At 42.4% G+C, this 15,226-nt stretch overlaps 1 protein-coding gene across 1 annotated transcript in view; it reads left to right on the forward strand.

Annotated features, from left to right (window-relative positions):
- The first annotated feature begins 12,985 nt into the window (after nucleotides 1-12,985).
- The window catches only part of LOC311231918 (GTPase IMAP family member 7-like), a 30,340-nt gene continuing 28,099 nt past the window's right edge, over nucleotides 12,986-15,226 (forward strand). The window contains exon 1 of the mRNA XM_084318549.1: nucleotides 12,986-13,089. The gene's annotated coding sequence lies outside the window, so the exon portion shown is untranslated. The remainder of the gene's footprint in view (nucleotides 13,090-15,226) is intronic.

Genomic DNA, 15,226 nt, shown 5'->3' on the forward strand with positions numbered 1-15,226 from the left:
CTTTAAGAGCCCCGGTACCAGACTTACACATGTGCTTCTGTGGCCAAACCTAACCCAGTTGTAGATCACAAGACACACACAACCCTTTATCACAACAAAAAATGGCAAAAGTACACTCTCTACAGAGGAACGCCGTTTTTCATAACGAGAGAATACAGAATCCTCGATTATGTATTGGCCACAGGCCTTGCTAAGCACACACGATAAGTGACCAAACAATCTTTTCTTTAGGAAAATATAGTTTCTCAAGCGGTTAGCACAACCCCAGCAATCGTATCCCCACAAACACAGTGACACAATATATTGTAAACAACATGTCTGAGAGGAGGGTGGGGAAGCCCCAGGAAAACCAGGGGGACCACCCCTCCTTCCTTACCCTTGATACGACCAAGTTGAACAGGTAACCCTGTTAATATGTGAACACACTGTTCATTGTCATTACAGGCTGAGAAAATAATTCATTCCTTAATCACATGTCACTAAGCATAGCTTTATAGGTTAAATAACCCCCTTAGTTGTGAGTTCACGTTTACATGAACACACATGTTCTCATCACAACTAACCAGATCATTTTTACACATGTAAAACAACAACCCGATTTCTATGGAGAGAGAAGCTATACCAGTGCCAAGACAATTCACACACAACACGCGTCGTATCCTCAATGTATTGCAGCAACACACGTTTTGGAAAACATCGTTATTACAAAACATCTAGAAGGGAAGGAAAGAAGAAGTGTTTAAGGTCCGGTCGGGACCTTCCTACCCTGAACACAGGCCAAGCAAACTGCAATCTGGCTAACGGGGCACCGAAGTTGAACACAGCATCCCTGTGTTGACGACGAGGGTAAAGTCATTGCGCCACCCAGCCGCTACGTTTCTCCATGTTTGACGCAGTCCTCGCTGGCAGGGCTCCGGTGTAGGTTCGACTAACATCCTCTGTCAAAGATGACGTCGTAGTCAGAGTGTTTAAGGCATGTTATAGTCATAGAAACGTTCAACAGTGTAGCATCAAGCTAACAGCCGATCGACTGATAGCAACAAGCTAACGTTTACTAGCCTGGTAACACAGCGAGCTAACGCCGCAGCTAACAGCTGACTGGCTAACACAGTAGGCCACAACTAGCACGCAAGCTAAGCAGCTATCACCTGAACTGTACACACATAACAAGCCACACTTCAGACAGGCCGCTGTCCAAGTCCCTCCCCTAAGAGGGAAAAGAAAAAGAATGTCAGAACACAGTTGTCAACGGTGATCCAGACATACAGCGGGGCCAGCACAGTTCCCATTTCGGGCTGCAGCCGACTTTGAGCATGGAACTCCCGATAAAGAAGATCCTATGCCCACATTTCCTCGTTAGGGTATACTTTCATTTGTATATGAAAGATGGGGCCTGCACGGGACAGAGAAGCATCCGCTCGAGAATCCTGGGATCACCAGGTCCTGGTCGGGGCCCACTAGATTGACCATCATGGGCTAAGACTAAGATCCTCCGACCGCCGTTTAAGCCGAGCAGAGGACCCCAGCCTGAAGTCGGCGTTTCGTAAATTGTCAGCTAACCCCCACAGCATCAACAACAACCAGAGCTCGCAAGCAAAACAGTACATACCCAACCTGGAAACAACCGCTTCTCACAACAGTCGGTGCTTCCCACAGTCCAGCTGTGTGGCCGGAGGGCAACCCCATCCAGCCGCAGCAAGGAGGACTGTAGCTGGGGAGCATGTCAGCGGCGTGAGCTCCTAATACGAAAAAGCCGTTGAAGGTCGGAATGACCATCATCTTCCAGACACTCCAGTAACGAAGACAATATCGCCGTATTTTCTCGAAGATAGTGAGAGAAAAAATAAAGATATGATGTCAACGTATCTTCCCGTTCTTTTGTTTTCCAACTTTCTTCTACTAACAACCTCGTCAAGTGGGGATCTACCGAAGGCACTTCCTTGTGGTGAAAGTGAAGAAGGAGGCGAGTAGGTGACCACACACCTGCTTATGAAGGTAAGCGGATGGGGGTGTGGTCAGACGAATATTGGGATGTAAAGGTACATGGTGGAATTTTTTATTCAGTGCTCGTGCACGAAGTGAGGTACAGTGCAACTGGTGCTGAGCGAAGCCTTAACGAAACAGAACTAGCGTTTTTGGAATTACAGCAGAAAAGCTTATAAACATACTTATATTCAAGACGGTATTAACACAACAATGTATGAATGAAAAAATATAACGTTCCCACATCCGGAACGATAGATAATCGATGTTGAATGGGCCATAGTAATGTCAATATAGCAATACAATTTAAAAAGAAGGTAAACATCTCCATAGGCTTTCAACGGTGGCAGACTGGGTACTTGGCTGGCAGTCAATGTGTTAACAACTGTTACTGCTATGCCCCTTGAGAATGACACAGACCTCGTCAACACTCAGAGGGAGTGTCCACCATAGAAACAGCAACAAAAAAAAGAATACAAATAGATTCCACCAGGATTCGTGTGTACATTAGGCTAGCTATATGGTAATTGCAAGTCATGTGTCAGATGCTTAACCCTTTCACTGCCACACTACAAAGGGTTAACGCTTTCACTGCCCCACTACAAAGGGTTAACGTTTTCACTACCACACTACAGAAGGTTAACCCTTTCACTATGACACTACAAAGGATTAATGATTTCACTGCCACACTACAGAAGGTTAACCCTTTCACTACAACACTACAGAAGGTTAACCCTTTCACTACATGGTTGATGCTTTTCACTACGACACTACAAAGGGTTAACACTTTCACTACCACACTACAGAGGGTTAACCCTTATACTACCACACTACAGGAGGTTAACCCTTTCACTTCACGGTTAACCGTCTGTAGTGTGGCAGTGAAAGGGTTAGCATGTGTGGTAGTTAAAGGGTGAGTTCAGAATGCTGGACCCTGAGCCCTATTTCCTAGCTACCACTGGTGTAGATGGGTAGAGTCCTTCCTCTCCACAATCCATGCAGTGCTTCATGCTGGACACCTGCAGCTCTGGCTAGCTAGCCACAAAACTAAGGGGAGTTAACCCTTTCACTACCAAAGGGTTAACCCTTTCACTGCGACAATACAGAAGGTTAACCCTTTCACTACCACACGACAAATGGTTAACCTTCTGTAGTGTGGTAGTGAAAGGGTTAATGAGTCCACACTTGAGTCTGTACTGCTAGGCCCTGAAATAAAGGCTCAAATCTACTCCGCAGTATTCTTAACACTAGCACAGCCGACAAGGGGTCAAATGACCCCTAGGCATTTTCAATAAATGTATCCTCGTCACTCGGTCGAGCTCCAGCTCTGTCACTCAATGACTTTTCCTAAAAGTACCCGTTTTATCTGGCACGGTTTCTGAAATTTCAAAATGACTTCAGGAAAATATGGAATATATATGTGGAAAATCACAGCACTTTGCGAGCGTCTAGCGCAGGGGTGGCCAACCCGTGGCTCGCGAGCCGCATGTGGCTCTTTTCCCGTCAATGTGTGGCTCTTACATTAAAAAAGAAAAAAAAAAATTATAATAATTCTTTTTATATATCTTTTTTATTTAAAAAAAAATAAAAAATTTGTCACTCAAACCTGTGGTAAACCTCATATTTTTATATTAAGAGGTAATTATATAGTTTACACTGTTTATTCTTCTCATATTTCTCATATAAGCTGTCGGGTCATCTGAGTCTGACTCTTTCCGGCGGGAATCAGTGACATTTTCTCCATGGCAGTGCTAGTGAATTTAAGTGTGACGCCATTTACTTGTTTTTGTGGCTAACTGAGGAGGAGCTGGGTATGCAGGATGAAGCATAGTGTGGATTGCGCAGAGAAAGGACTCTACCCTCCGACAACATCCTCCATGAGTAGGAATTAGGGCTAGGGGTCCAGCATTCTCCACTTACTCTAAGTTTAGCTTTATTTGGGTACTGTATGTCATGTGACAGCAGTTGGTATAGTGTGAGGCATGGAAAACATATAAATGCAGTCCATTTACCATCCATTACATAAGGTCACCTGTAGGAAAGAGGCCATGTTTGTGTCAAACATCTGTATTAAAAAGGCCTCAATTATGTACGATTTTGAAGTCGGCAGCTGACTGCTGGCATACATGCATGCTTCGTCAGTTCCTAATGCGATTTTTGTTTTAGTTTAACCTCCTATTACCCCGAGTCCAGGTCCACTCTGTCCACTCACTGTGGACACCTTCAACTAGTAAGATACAGTCTAATCATATGTTTACTGTAAAGAGGGGGGGGGCACATTTGGACAAAACCAATACATCTCTCAATGGTGTGAATGGAGCCTATGCCTGCTCTGGTCTACTAAGGTGAACAGGGCAGTAAGCCAGCCAATACCGTGCCTTACAGTGTAGCTCATGTGATGCATTACTGAAAGTGAGAAGGACTTGGTTAATTTCCTTTTTAAAACGTCTCCGCTTTCATTATTTGAAAGAGCACAATATTTCCTTGGTTTCTACTGCCCTCTAGTGGATATGTGCGGGTGTCGGCACAGTGACTCTAGACCTGGTCAGTGACTGGACTGTCAGTAGTGCAGAGATTATGTGCCATGAAGACTTTCCTCCACTTTGTTCTCATCTCTCTACTCAGACCACCTTTTTTTCTACGGTCACCATAGAACGGATAGAAAAGGAGAGGAAGGGATGGAATCTATATGGACTATAGGGATGAAATTATTTTCTTTTTTATTCCTCTTTTTCTCCGCCTGATTTTCTATTTTTCTCCCCATCCCAATTTAGTCGTCATGCCAATTCCCCCCTCCCCTACATTTACATTTACATTTAGTCATTTAGCTGACGCTTTTATCCAAAGCGACTTACAAGTTCTGTGCGACAAGACAGCAAGAAGGGTATAACTCTATCAGCTGAGTAACAATGTTCATCAAAGTGTTGCGTGTTACAGTGTAGGTTAGTTTATTAGGACAAGTGCATGACATGACAACCCCTACCTGGTTGTTGTGCGCATGTTCCTCCTACTGGTCGGTACAAGGGAACCCTGAAGTCCACCACATTTTCTACGGTAGAACGGATAGAAAGGGAGAGGAAGGGATGGAATCTATATGGACTATAATTAATTATTTTCATCAACATGCATTGGATCGGTTATATATATTGGTTATATATATATAACCGATCCAATGCATGTTGATGAAAATAATTATATATATAATTATATATATAAACATATATACCTGCATATACTGTAACCCCTCTATATACTTAATACACCTGCATAACCCATAGCTCTGTATGATAGCATGTTGTGGATGATCTGGGATGGCACTGGGACGCTTTGGGTGCTGTGGGGGTTGTGGGTTCTTCATGCGTTGAGGATTCGTGAAACACGTGTTTACCTCGGCCGAGGCGAACCTGGAGGGGAGTCCCTGGGGTGTCGGTGGGTTGAGGGAGTTCAGTGGTGGGGACTGGCCAGGGTCCGTCGGGGGCCCATGCGGGAGACTGGTGTTCGGCTCTAGGGGAGGTCTGGGGCCGTGGGTGCCGGCGGCTGCTGGGTCCCGGAGGTTCACATAAATGGTAAATGGCTGCATTTATATAGCGCTTTTTATCCAAATCGCTTTACAATGTGTTACTCACATTTTACCCATTCACTCACACATTCACACACCGACGGCGGAGGCAACCATGCAAGGTGCCAACCTGCTCATCAGGAGCAATTAGGGGTGAAGTGTCTTGCTCAAGGACACTTCGACACGCTGCCCGGGAGGAGTGGGAATCGAACAGGGAACCTCCGGATTACCAGATGACTGCTCTACCTCCCGAGCCACTGTCGCCCCCGTGCTTGTGCGCACAGGCATGTTCATGTTTGGTCATTGTATTTGGTGAATGGTCCGGGTGTATTAGGCTGTTTGTGTTTTCCTTCGGTCATGACATGCTTTATCAGGGGGGGGGGGGGGGGGGGGGGGGTGTCTTGGATGGGGATGTGGTGGGGATTGATGTGTGGGGTGTTTGGGGGACTGGCTGTTCCGGGGGGGGGGGGGGGGGGGGGGTTCATGCTTTCGAGCAACATTGTACTATTGTACTTATTTTATGCCTATTCTTGTCTGAACTTTCTACATTGCACTACTTTTATTGTCTTTTATACCTATTCTTATGTCTGCACTTTATGCATTGCTTTTATTCTGTCAACTGTATGCTATGCCTATGTTCATTTTATGCTATTTGCTGTGAGCTGCAATCCATGTATGAAATGTGCTATTATTATTATTATTATTATTATTATTATTATTATTATTATTATTATTATTATTATTATTCAAGTTTCAAGTTTCTTTAATAGTTGTCATACAGAAGTACAGAATACTTTCATACAAAATGCGTCTTACTGTTACGCTCCAGAGACTGTGCTAGACAAGATAGTATCAAATAACATAGTATAGCATGTAATTTAGAAGTAGAAAATGAGGTCACAGTGTTCAGTATAGACATATGTACAATGTTCGATGCAGAATAGACGTAACTGAGTTACCCTATAATATACAATACTATGCAGTGTACTAATGTACAGTACTATATAGTGCAAAGCAGAAATGGGATGAGGTACAATTTAGGTACAATTTACAGTAAGGTGTACGAGTTGTAGTGCAATCCTTCATCAATAAATATAAAGTGTGGGGAGTGGGTGCTACAGTATGTTTGTTTAAAGTGGGTGTGTGCTATAAAGTGTGTGGAGTGGGTGCTACAGTGTGTTTGTTTAAAGTGAGTGTGTGCGTGTGGATGTGTGTGCTATGTGCGTTTGGTGGTTGTTGTTGTGTAGTGTTCATTGTTCGTTTAGCAGCCTGATGGCCTGGGGATAGAAGCTTCTTCTGAGTCTTTCTGTGCTCGCCTTGAGACTCCGGTATCGCTTGCCTGACCGCAGCAGTTCAAAGAGGCAGTTGTTCGGGTGACTGGAGTCTTTAATGATTCTCTTAGCCTTGCCCTTGCAACGCTTGTTGTAAATGTTCTGGAGGGTGGGGAGCCCCCCTCCAATTGTGCGTTCGGCTGAACGTGTCACTCTTTGTAGTCTGCTTCGGTCTTGTGCAGTGCTATTCCCAAACCAGGAGGTGATGTTGCCAGTCAAGATGCTCTCTATTGTACATGAGTAGAAGTTCTTAAGGATCTTCTGACTGACTTGGAACTTCCTTAGGCGCCTGAGGAAGTAGATGCGTTGTCGTGCCTTCTTCACAACACTGTCAATGTGTGTGGTCCATGTCAAGTCCTCGGATATGTAGGCTCCGAGGTACTTAAAGCTGTTGACTCTCTCAACCGGTGCCCCGTCGATGCTGAGGGGGCTGTAGTCCTTGACCCCCGACCTCCTGAAGTCCACAATCATCTCCTTTGTTTTACTGACGTTCAGGGAGAGGCTGTTTTCCTGGCACCATCCCGCCAGGACCTTGACCTCTTCCAGGTAGGCCCTCTCGTCGTTGGCAGAGATCAGGCCCACCACCACTGTGTCGTCAGCAAATTTGATGATTGTATTGCTACTCCGCTGAGCCACACAGTCGTGTGTGTACAGGCAGGCACGTGCACACATAGAGGCCAAGGGGTGCCTGAGCACCTGCCTTTTTGAGCCTCATCAAAAAAGTGCCCTTTTTTTTTTTTTTTTTTTTTTTTTTTACCGTTACGCATATAGACTGCCCTTCCAACTGAAAAATGTCAGGATAGAATCAAAATATTAGGTAAAGAGAGAGACATGCCCCATATTCCATTGCAGTTTGCACGGCCTCCTCAGCGTGCCTCTCCGCGGACCTATATATTTTATGCATAGCGTGGGTGATGATGATCATGATAGAAACCGCTGTGGCGCATACAGTTGAATGCTGGTATTACACTCATTGAGGGACACAAAGAAGTCAAGTCCGATGGGATTTGGGAATCTCAAATACAAATCGGGATTGGAATAAAAAATGCATTTATATTAAACAATACAGAATATACAGCACTTCTTGGGGTCTGTAGGGTAAGCACTTATTCCCTCCCCCCTGAACATTTATGGAGATGTATGGGCCTTTTAAGTCAGTGATAAAAGTGTCTTTCAAGGATAAGTGAGCTCCTGCACTGATTATTATAGTTCAATATTCAATATTTGATCACCAAAACCCCCCAAAAAGCATAAAAAGGGGGCCCCCCGCCCGAAAAGGGCCCTTACAAATTGCGCTTGTGCGCTACGCGCGCTCGCTTAATATATACACACAAGTGTAGTGCCCTTTTCAGCCTTTGAGCACCTGCCCCTCTAAAGTCCTGTGCACGTCCCTGATCCACATTACAGTCGACTGCACTGCATCATGGACTCCTCACATGACCCTCCTGACCTCATGGCAGCTTTATGGAACTCCTCCATTGAGAAGAAGATGAGGAAGATCACGTTTTTTAAGTTTCTAACAGAAGGCTTTTGACTTTTGCTTCAAACTGACATCTGAGAAACAAGATTCTTAGTGCGGATACACTGAAAAGAGAAAATATTATTTTGCCCAAGATAGTCAGAATGGGGAATTTGATTTATAATCTAAAAGAGTTTATTCAATAACCATTATGATATTTAAGTGCCATTATTTACTTTAATTTGATTTCAAACCTTTATTTCCACTCGAAAAAAATCATTGAAGTTGCCATAATTTTCAATTATGTCAAGTTACAGGCAAGTAAAAATAAATAGGTGAAACCACAGATAAAAAAGAAAGAAAGAAATCTGTTAAAACAGTTACATATAGAATAAAAGACAAAACACATGAAATATAAATAAAGCTTACATATTGGAGCAGGGAGGTTTGTGATCATGATTTTAAATTGTAGATAGTTTAGAGTATGGGTTTTTAAAGTGTGTTGAAAATCATTCCAAGCAGTTTGGGCATTAAAATAAAAGGCTGACTTTACAAATTCAGACTGTACTCGGGGGACCTTAAGCATACCTTAAACTGAGGAGACTCAGGTCCTTCAATGTGTGCAATAGACTGCTGCAGTAGTTTTACCGATATATAGTAGCCAGCATCCTCTTTTTTGCCGTTGTATGCTGGGAGGGTAACATCAACTCAAGGGACACAAAGTGAACAAGTTGGTGAGGAAGGCTAGCTCTGTAGTGGGAGTTGAGCTGGTCAAACTAAAGGTGGTGGCAGAAAGAAGGATGATAAAGAAGCTGGTCGCTAACCTGGAGAACCCCTCCTACCCTTTCTATGAGGAGCTAGTCAAGATGAGGAGCACGTTCAGCCACAGACTCATACCACCCTGACACTCCTCTAAACGCCTTGGCCAGTCCTTTGTGTCAGTGGCCATCAGGCTCTACAACCAAGGCCATGGACTGCTTACTGCAGCTGGAGAATTAACGACAGTAGAACTTGGGAACTATTAGAAATGTCTGATTCTTAACCACTAAACCCTACACAGACTATAATGTATATTATGGCCAGTAGGGAATACAGACCCTCATCTTCACCTTTGTGTATACCGTTGAATATTATTTATAGTTTATATTCAGATTAAATGTTTTATTGCCTGTATTTATTTTTACATATATATTATGACAGATGGGGTATCAGACCCTCATCATCGTTGTGATATAAGGTAGTAGCTTTCTGACAATGGCTTCATAGATAAACTAATACCTATGTTAATTTTGAAATGCCAAAGCAGAAGAGCCGCATTGCAAAACAGGAATGTTTGTGGGTAATTGCATGTGATAAACAACTATACCTCAACAATTAATGGCTCCTGGCCAATGTTCCAAAGCAGAAGAGCAGCATTACAAAACAGGCATGTTTGTCGTAAATTGCTGTCTACAATGATTTATTGCAGGTATTAAACAACTGTACCGCAAAAATGAATGGATCATGGCCAATGTTCTGATGGAGAGATTAAGGCATGACCGGATGGATTCCTTGAAACACGTCAGGAGTGGCAGCTCTGGTTTGGAGTTGGGTGACGTGGTCAAAAGGGCAAAAGTGTAAGGAAGTTGGTGAATAAACGGAATGACTGAACGTGATGAATGATAACGTTCAGAAAATAATGGGAGTATTTCCAGCCACCAAACTTGACGGAAGCAATGGTCAAGTTCCATGAAGCTGCCGTGACGTCATGTGGGTCATGTGAGGAGTTCAAAATGCAACACAGTCGGCTGTACTGTGGATGCCTTCTAGCCATTACCGCCCTGTCTTTGGCAACATTACCGTAAGTACAGCACCGGTAACCAACTAACCATAACTTGTTAGCTAGCAACATCCTGGCGATGTGGCAGTCCTTACATCAGCATTTTATCTGCCTCTGTTCTGTTTCCCCCTCGAAATGCTTAATATGTGTGGTCCATGCTCAAACTATTGAGACACTAGGGCAAGTGTTACCAAGACAGGAAGGTAATGGCTAGAAGGCATCCACATTACAGTCGACTGCACTGCATCATGGACTCCTCACATGACCCTCCTGACCTCATGGCAGCTTTATGGAACTCCTCCATTGAGAAGAAGATGAGGAAGATCACGTTTTTTAAGTTTCTATGTAACAGAAGGCTTTTGATTTTTGCTTCAAACTGACATCTGAGAAACAAGATTCTTAGTGCGGATACACTGAAAAGAGAAAATATTATTTTGCCCAAGAGAGTCAGAATGGGGAATTTGATTTATAATCTAAAAGAGTTTATTCAATAACCATTGTGATATTTAAGTGCCATTATTTACTTTAATTTGATTTCAAACCTTTATTTCCACTCGAAAAAAATCATTGAAGTTGCCATAATTTTCAATTATGTCAAGTTACAGGCAAGTAAAAATAAATAGGTCAAACCACAGATAAAAAATAAAGAAAGAAATCGGTTAAAACAGTTACATATAGAATAAAAGACAAAACACATGAAATATAAATAAAGCTTACATATTGGAGCAGGGAGGTTTGTGATCATGATTTTAAATTGTAGATAGTTTAGAGTATGGGTTTTTAAAGTGTGTTGAAAATCATTCCAAGCAGTTCGGGCATTAAAATAAAAGGCTGACTTTACACATTCAGACTGTACTCGGGGGACCTTAAGCATACCTTAAACTGAGGAGACTCAGGTCCTTCAATGTGTGCAATAGACTGCTGCAGTAGTTTTACCAATATAGTAGCCAGCATCCTCTTTTTTGCCGTTGTATGCTGGGAGGGTAACATCAACTCAAGGGACACAAAGTGAACAAGTTGGTGAGGAAGGCTAGCTCTGTAGTGGGAGTTGAGCTGGTCAAACTAAAGGTGGTGGCAGAAAGAAGGATGATAAAGAAGCTGGTCGCTAACCTGGAGAACCCCTCCTACCCTTTCTATGAGGAGCTAGTCAAGATGAGGAGCACGTTCAGCCACAGACTCATACCACCCTGACACTCCTCTAAACGCCTTGGCCAGTCCTTTGTGTCAGTGGCCATCAGGCTCTACAACCAAGGCCATGGACTGCTTACTGCAGCTGGAGAATTAACGACAGTAGAACTTGGGAACTATTAGAAATGTCTGATTCTTAACCACTAAACCCTACACAGACTATAATGTATATTATGGCCAGTAGGGAATACAGACCCTCATCTTCACCTTTGTGTATACCGTTGAATATTATTTATAGTTTATATTCAGATTAAATGTTTTATTGCCTGTATTTATTTTTACATATATATTATGACAGATGGGGTATCAGACCCTCATCATCGTTGTGATATAAGGTAGTAGCTTTCTGACAATGGCTTCATAGATAAACTAATACCTATGTTAATTTTGAAATGCCAAAGCAGAAGAGCCGCATTACAAAACAGGAATGTTTGTCGTCAATTGCTGTCTACAATGATTTATTGCAGGTATTAAAAAACTATACCACATGAATGAATGGCTCATGCCCAATGTTTTGATGGAGAGATTAAGGCATGACAGGATGGATTCCTTGAAACACGTCAGAAGTGGCAGTTCTGGTTTGGAGTTGGGTGACGTTGTCAAAAGGGCAAAGGCTGCGAGTGTAAGGAAGTTGGTGAATAAATTGAATAACTGAAAGTGATGAATGATAACGTTCAGAAGATAATGGGGGTATTTCCAGCCACCAAACTTGACAGAAGCAATGGTCAAGTTCCATGAATCTGCCGTGACGTCATGTGGGTCATGTGAGGAGTTCAAAATGCAACACAGTCGGTTGATGCCTTCTAGCCATTACCGCCCTGTCTTTGGCAACATTACCGTAAGTATAGGACCGATAACCAACTAACCATAACCTGTTAGCTAGCAACATCCTTGCGATGTGGCAGTCCTTACATCAGCATTTTATCTGCCTCTTTTCTATGTTTCCCCCTCGAAATGCTCAAATATGTGTGGTCCATGCTCAAACTATTGAGACACTAGGGCAAGTGTTACCAAGACAGGAAGGTAATGGCTAGAAGGCATCCACAGAGTGTCACATTTCTAGCATATAGCATTGCAGGAAATTGAGAAAATATATTTTAACTTTTTCACTTTCACTTCACCAAAAAAAAGTGAAAAGGTACTGAAAGGGGCGTGTCCTGAGGACCTCTGTCAAGTTTCTTTATTATTTGTCATACAGAAATACAGAATACTTTGCATGAAATGTTTCTTTCTGTTTCGCTCCTGAGAGTGTGCTAGATAATAATAAAATAGTATAAATAAGTATAATAAGTAAAAAAATTTAAGTCAAGAAGTCAAGTACAAAAATGGTGAGGTATAGCTTAGCTTGTGGTGGTGAGGTGCAATAAGGAATAAGGAAGAGATGTGCAATTCTCTTACCAATAACATAAATATAAAGTGTAAAAGTGTAAAGTGTGGTAAAGTGGGTGCTACAGTGTGTTGTTTATTTAAAGTGAGTGTGTGTGCTGTGGGTGTGTTGATGGCTTGTTATTGTTCATTGTTCAATCATTGTTCATTGAGCAATCAGGAGGAGGGGTCAGTAGGGGGTAGAGGGCGGGGCTAGTGGGATCAGACAGTATTTAACCAATAATGGAACATCAGATCATCAGACTGCTGGAGCCAGTAGAAAGGCGACGAGACAGAAGGAAACATCACGACTGTTCACACCTCATCATCAGGTGGTAGAACTGGTGGAACCAGCCAGCAGACACAGAACGCTCTTCTTCTCCAGGTGAGGACACACTGGGGGAATCAATTAGTACCACACACACACACACACACACACACACACACACACACACACACACTCACCTCAAAATAACTCCCAAATTGATGGTACTGCATGTGAGCTCTGGTGGACGTGTTGTCTGGAATTGGCATAACGATGGAGAAAAAGTAAAAAAAAAAAAAAAAACTAAACATTCTGACTGTGTCTGAGGTTAATTCTTTACAGTAATGTATATTTGTGTACAAATGCATTTATGATCATCACAATCTACCAAAGGGTTTAAAAAAAAAAATCTTTTAATTCGGATGTTCATTCTTATCTTACACATCAGTCCAGGTACCTGGCTGCATATACCTTATTGCGGTACTTCTCTTAGGCAGTTCTCAGTGAGGGTCCAATTAAAGCAAACTACAAAAAAATTCTCATATCCAATAGTAGATAGATAAATAGGTCATACATGTAGGTATGCATTTGGTTATGTGGGTGGGTAGGTTTGAAGGAAGGCGGGTAGGTGGTTATGTATTTTTATGTACGCCGTATACAGCATATCCATGTACTGTGTGTATGTATGTATGTTTGTGTTAACACATATCTTTTGAATGTATTACTGGTATTATTTAAATAATATGTATATTTTTGTATGTTTGATTTTACAAAACAGGGGAAGTTCTCGATAAGCCTATATAGGCTTCAAACTTCTATCAAACTATTACAAAATAATATGGTTATTATGTATATATATTTTTTTTTACTTTTGTTTAACTCTGTGTTAATAAATAAATACAAATACAAATGGACAGGCTATGCTGTGCTGCTCTGGTGGGCTTGTTGTCTTTATGGACAGGCTGTGCTGTGCTGCTGCGGCTCTGGGAACTTTGGAACTTTGGAACTAACTTTGGAAGTAATTTCATTTTAACGCTCTTGAATTGGTCATTTAAAAAGGTGATATAAAAGAAAGGTACTAATCGTCCACACGACCCTGAGTATGAAGATTAAGATGTTGACTTCCCCACATGCAAAGGGACAGAGGTATTGAAGATAGATATGTTGAATATGTGAATATCCAATATGAAACCAACTTTACCCCAGTGCAAAACATCACAGGCAGTGGAGCACCTTTCAGTGCTTTCAAAGGAGGCATCCATAAGGAGAGAGTTCTTCATGCTCCCAGTAGTTACTACGCAGTAATCTTTTATTTTGCAGCCGTGCATGTGTGTGTGCGTGTGTGTATGTGTGTATGTGTGTGTTATAGGTATTTCACCACACTTGAAATGCATTTGTTATTACATTATGTGGCACATTATTACTTTATTCATAAAATAACTGTGGTAATCAATGTAGTCTTTAATGTAACAACAAGCCTATAATGTAGTTATTACAGTATGCATTCAATATTTGTATTATATTTTTCAGACTATTACATTATGGTATTTTATTACATATTTGTATTACATTGTGTGTAGTTATTACATTATGTGTAGTTGTGACGGTGGCCGATTCAGTCACATAGAACTTACTCTTAAAATAATTGAGGCTACAAAATGTGCAATACGACAGTGTGCAAACAAGCGTGGTGCAAAACCAGCAGTCTAGCATGGGTGAACTGTGTGTGTGAAAGATGCCGTCTGTTTCCAAGCCAGAGAGCGCTGGACGTCCGTGTCCGTCCCCTTCAGACCTGAAAATTACAAAAAGTGAATGGACAGTATGGACAGTGGGTAATGGACAGTACGCCGCTCTTGCAATACTTACACATACGACCGGTTTAACCCGGTCGCTGCGTAGATCAGGAGTACGGCGTAGTGTATCTGCCGACACCCTCCGGTCGAATCATCTGTACGGGAAGCCTGAATACTTTAGACAACAAATGTTTGTTTCCGCGTCTCTGATTGGCCAGGTAATTTCTGGTCATGTGACATGTACGCCCAATCGTGGGACCGCAAGTGTCTACACTGGTTAAGCTTAGGGCGGCGCTCTTTCGAAGTTGGTTAAGGTTAGAGTTTGTCTTAGAGCATGGCGATAGAACGCCTGCCCTTGTTTCGACGGTTAAGCTTAGGCACTCTTTCGAAGTTGGTTAAGGTTAGAGTTTGTCTTAGAGCATGGCGATAGAACGCCTGCCCTTGTTTCGACGGTTAAGCTTAGG

Source organism: Notolepis coatsorum (assembly GCF_963971535.1).
Source record: "Notolepis coatsorum genome assembly, chromosome: 7".
Lineage (NCBI taxonomy): Eukaryota > Metazoa > Chordata > Actinopteri > Aulopiformes > Paralepididae > Notolepis > Notolepis coatsorum.